The sequence below is a fragment of the Haliotis rubra genome, unplaced genomic scaffold (genome assembly GCF_003918875.1).
Source record: "Haliotis rubra isolate DU_JTF1 unplaced genomic scaffold, ASM391887v1 Scf372, whole genome shotgun sequence".
Taxonomy (NCBI): Eukaryota; Metazoa; Mollusca; class Gastropoda; order Lepetellida; family Haliotidae; genus Haliotis; species Haliotis rubra.
This window is the reverse complement of record NW_025767049.1, coordinates 654,740-659,981: the sequence shown is the minus strand read 5'-3', so window position 1 is coordinate 659,981 and position 5,242 is coordinate 654,740. Positions and strand designations below refer to the sequence as shown.

At 43.3% G+C, this 5,242-nt stretch overlaps 1 long non-coding RNA gene across 1 annotated transcript; it reads right to left on the bottom strand.

Moving 5' to 3' along the window:
* Nucleotides 1-2,733: 2,733 nt before the first annotated feature.
* On the bottom strand, nucleotides 2,734-5,051 carry LOC124286013. The gene is made up of 2 exons (XR_006900928.1): nucleotides 3,938-5,051; nucleotides 2,734-3,734 (listed from the first exon to the last, which is right to left on the bottom strand). It is a non-coding gene; the product is annotated as an uncharacterized LOC124286013 (long non-coding RNA).
* Nucleotides 5,052-5,242: the final 191 nt, after the last annotated feature.

Here is a 5,242-nt window from a genome sequence, read left to right as displayed (position 1 = left end):
CGGCACCTGAGTCTGGGGCACCTGTGATATAACAGGATGGCGACACCTGAGTCAGGGGCACCTGTGATATAACAACATGGCGACACCTCAGTCACGGGCACCTGTGATGTAACATCATGACGACACCTCAGTCAGGGGCACCTGTGATGTAACATCATGACGACACCTCAGTCAGGGACATTTGTGATATAACATCATGGCGACACCTGAGTCAGGGGCACCTGTGATATAACATCATGGCGACACCTCAGTCAGGGGCACCTGCGATGTAACAACATGACGGCATCTCATTCAGGGGGGGCACCTATGATATAACACCTGTGATGTAATATCATGGCGACACCTGAGTCAGGGGCACCTGTGATATAACATCATGGCGACACCTCAGTCAGGGGCACCTTTGATGTAACAACATGACGGCACCTCAGTTAGGGGCACCTGTGATGCAATATCATGACGAGACCTCAGTCAGGGGCACCTGTGATATAACATCATGGCGACACCTCAGTCAGGGGCACCTTTGATGTAACAACATGACGGCACCTCAGTCACGGGCACCTGTGATGCAATATCATGACGAGACCTCAGTCAGGGGCACCTGTGATATAACATCATGGCGACACCTCAGTCAGGGGCACCTGTGATGTAACATCATGACGACACCTCAGTCAGGGACACCTGTGATTATAGGTGGAAGATCTAGACGTGACAGCAATTGATTGCGAAGTTTAGCCTGACCTGTACAAACGTGAAGTAGTACACAAGCTATGGTCTTGAAAGAAAATATACTGAACCGTGAAAGAAACGCCTCACCGATAGAGGTTTCTTAAAGCACATACTTTAATTTGCTATAATCATCAATCAAAACGGAGGATTGAGTTCAAATTTGACACAAATTATGGTTAACATATTTTCGGGAATCACATTTAGAGTTCATACAAACAAAATCCCCCCAAATTGTACCATTAGAATACCTCAAAGTCAGTATTGTGTGTGTCATCCATGGCTATTGATGATAACGACTCTGCGAAATGCCAGATCGAGTAAAACCAGCAGTTGTCAACCTTGGTTGGATGTCATTTAGTCTTTTTTTAATCTCGTCCCAAAGGTGTTCTATTTGACTAAAATCTAGAATGAGTGCAGGTCATTGTAGGATTTGGATGCCATGTCTTAGGAAGTCCAGTGTTGCTCTGGCAGTGTGGACACTAGTATTGTCTTGCTGAAAGATGTGATTTCTGTGACGTTCAAAATGTGGATCAACGTGAGGTCTTATGACTAGGTCAATATGGCGTGCAGCTGTCACACCATTTCCACGTCCTGGACCGGGATTCTGAAACAACTCTCTGGTTTAGAGCGATTGCACCCATTGTTGCACCCATGTTGCCCATTGCCGTCGGGTTTGGCGTTGACGAACGGTGCGGACAGGACCACGATACGGTCAGTGACAACAGAGGTTTTTGATACTGATGTTGGTAATAGCTGTCAATTTTGATTGAAAAACATGTTGGGAAAACGGAACAATCATAATAAAAACATCACCTTGTAAGAAAAAAGGTTTGCATTTGGTTTTGAAAGGTGACGTTTCTTTTGCGGTTAAGTATATGTTGTGAAACCAGAGTGCTATAGTCTTCTGATGAAGAACAATTACGCGTGACCCACGACCATGAACCCAAATGTCTCTGGGATCATCTTGATCGTCAGCTGGAACAGCGTGTACCACCTCCAGCGAAAAGACAAGAACTTGAAAGGACTCTCTTGGACTCGTGCTGACGTCACTCGCCGACTGACGACGTCAATGAAGACTAGTGTTGGCGTGTATGGATGCCCAGGGTGATCACACTCGCTATTATTGACGTGCCCCCCTGACTCCTGTCCCATCATGTGACATTTTATGCACTTTCTGAATGAACTCTGATTGGTGTAATTTTTACTTTTTTAGACCTCTTGACTATTTCTTGATAAAATGCTGCAAATGCAAGACCAGCATTACAATACATTTTCAGTCAAATTATTTGAAAATGATTCAGGTGATCTGTGACTATGTGTCCTCAATTTCAGTGATGTCATTTATGTAGTTATCTGGTTTCCTTGACAGCAGAAGAAAAGAATCGGATAGGGGCGGGGTATCAAGGGAACGTCATCAATGGAATATGAACTCAACTGAACACTTCCTGAGACAAAATGTCTTTCTTAAGGAGTTTTAGTAAGTATGTTTTTACATGAATAATTAGAATACAATTTTATTGAGGGATGGATGTTTGTTGAAATTGACGTCATGGCCGTCAATACCGGAGTTCGTTGACTTAATCATAAATACAATTCTTTCAATAGATATGTGAGGTATGAAATTGCTATGAAATGAAGTACGTAATATAGAGGTAAAAGCAACACGATATAAACATATTCCCGTGCAGTGTCGTAGGTCTTGTTGGTCTGCCACTGAACCATTGTCAATCTTGTGCAAACATTTGCAAATAGGTGGTAACATGTCAGGATGTTTGTCAGGTGTATGGTCATTGAAAGTAATGCTACTGTTAGCTTACCAAGACAGAACACAACTCAGTACCAATAAACACTATGGCAAACCAGCATTCTTTGTGCGTTGTTTTGTTGTCATTGAGCCTCTGTCGATAGCATCCTCGTCAGATACCTCATTTGAAACAGATATCTTATCTATTATATTGATTAGACGACATGCTTGTGTTCTTATTACATAGTGCACCGACGCATGCACATTATATAGTTATTTATTGATTCTATATATCATTCTTACAATGCAAACATGGAGCCTGTAGGGACGATGTTTCCGCGCAACCAGACTTACACGGACTTACTGTACCAATTATCATTATTTCCCAATAGATGCGTCACACTCACATCCAATATGCATGTAATGACAACTGGAATATCCATGAAGGGTGGATGTGGGAGTGGTGTGTGTCGGGGTGGATATCGATGGGGGGTTGGGTGTCAGTGGATGGGTTGTGTTTAGGGTATTGGTGTGGGTGGAGGTGCGGATGTGGATGTGGACGTGGGTGTTGATGTAGGTGTCGTTGGGATTGTTGGTGTCGGTGTTGGGTTGTTAGAATTAACTCCGTGGTGTTCAGGAGAGACCGAGACAAGTGATGTGCGTCTGTTGTTGGGGAGTACGGAACGTCTGTTGTGTTATGGGAAGAGTACGGAGCGTCTGTTGTGTTATGGGGAGAGTACGGGGCACCTGTTTTGTTTTGAGGAGAGTACGGAGCGTCTCCTGTGTTATGTGGAGAGTACGGAATACCTGTTGTGTTATGGGGAGAGTACGGAACGCCTGTTGTGTTATGGGGAAAGTACGGTGCGTCTGTTGTGTTATGTGCAGAGTACGGAGCGTGTGTTGTGTTATGGCGATGGTAGAGAGCGTCTGTTGTGTTATGGGGAGGGTAGGAACGTCTGTTGTGTTATGGGGAGAGTACGGAGCGCCTGTTGTGTTATTGGAAGAGTACGGAGCGTCTGTTGTGTTATGGGGAGGGTACGGAGCGTCTGTTGTGTTATGAGGAGAGTACGGAGCGTCTGTTGCGTCTGTTATGGGGGAGTGGTACGGAGCGTCTGTTGTGTTATGGGGAGAGTACGGAGCGTCTGTTGTGTTATGGGGAGAGTACGGAGCGTCTGTTGTGTTATGGGGAGGAAGTACGGAGCGTCTGTTGTGTTATGGGGAGAGTACGGAGCGTCTGTTGTGTTATGGGGAGAGTACGGAGCGTCTGTTGTGTTATGGGGAGAGTACGATGGTAGAGAGTACGGTGCGTCTGTTGTGTTATGGGGAGAGTACGAAGCGTCTGTCGGGAACGTCTGTTATGTTATGGGGATGATAGAGAGCGTCTGTTGTGTTATGGGGGTAGGAACGTCTGTTGTGTTATGGGGAGATACAGAGCGCCTGTTGTGTTATGGGGAGAGTACGGAGCACCTGTTGTGTTATGTGGAGAGTACGAAGCGTCTGTTGTGTTATGGGGAGGGTACGGAGCGTCTGTTTTGTTATGGGGAGAGTACGGAGAGCCTGTTGTGTTATGGGGAAAGTACGGTTCGTTTGTTGTGTCATGGGGAGAGTACGGAGCGTCTGTTGTGTTATGGGGAAAGTACGGTTCGTTTGTTGTGTCATGGGGAGAGTACGGAGCGTCTGTTGTGTTATGCGGAAAGTACGGTTCGTTGGTTGTGTCACGGGGAGAGTACGGAGCGTCTGTTGTGTTATGGGGAGAGTACGGGGCACCTGGTATGTTATGGGGATTTCAGAAACCATCTGATTTATACCAATATTCACTATGTACTATGTAATTTTCTATTTACGGATTCACACTTCCGTAGCATATGCGGATGTAAAGTTTACAACCGTGAACGTAACATTATCCTTTCACTAGAACTACTTGAGTAACTTGGTTCTCCAATACATGCTGACAGCATATTATATAATAATGGATATTTTCATTATGAAACGTTATTTGCTCAGGCAGAGTGTACATTTGTATTTTTTGACACTGCAAGGAGTGTGTGTACATTTGCGCAGTGAGGATCTTATAATAGGATGTTTTGATGTGTGAATATGTGGATGTACTATACTTCCACCGCTTTACAGCTAAGATCTCTACAGAATTCTGATCTTTTAGCGAGACTGACACTACAGGATCTACTGCATTTACTGTATTCTTCCAGCGGAATATTATTAGTCATTTGAACACTTAATTGATGGTAACTCACTATTTTAGTTGTGTATCAGCTTCGATAATACAATATCTGATATACATCTATCTGATATAATAGAGTTACGCTAAATATACCCACGTAGTTGTATTATAACTAAATACTCCATGTCAATCCTCTTAAAAAGTAAAGAGTGTACCAAAGAAACCACAAATTTTCTTGGTTTTCAGAAGCTGGAAGCACCTTTTATACCCACAATTTTGAAATGTTTTAAATTTTGTTATCCACAAAGCATGTTACTGACATATACACTTTCACAAATCCCATTCTATACCATTGTTACGACTACAAACCATTTGAATTAGAGATACTCCACATCTTTGAAAATGGCTGAATAGGAAAAAAATTAAGATTATGTCTTTAAACTGTAGGGGCTTAAACAATTTGTTTAAAAGAAACAAGGTGTTCCGCTTTTTACAAAAACAAAAGCCCACATATATTGCTAACAAGATGTACACTTTACTAAAGAACAAGAACAAATCATTAAACAACGATGGGGCTACAATCAATGCTACAT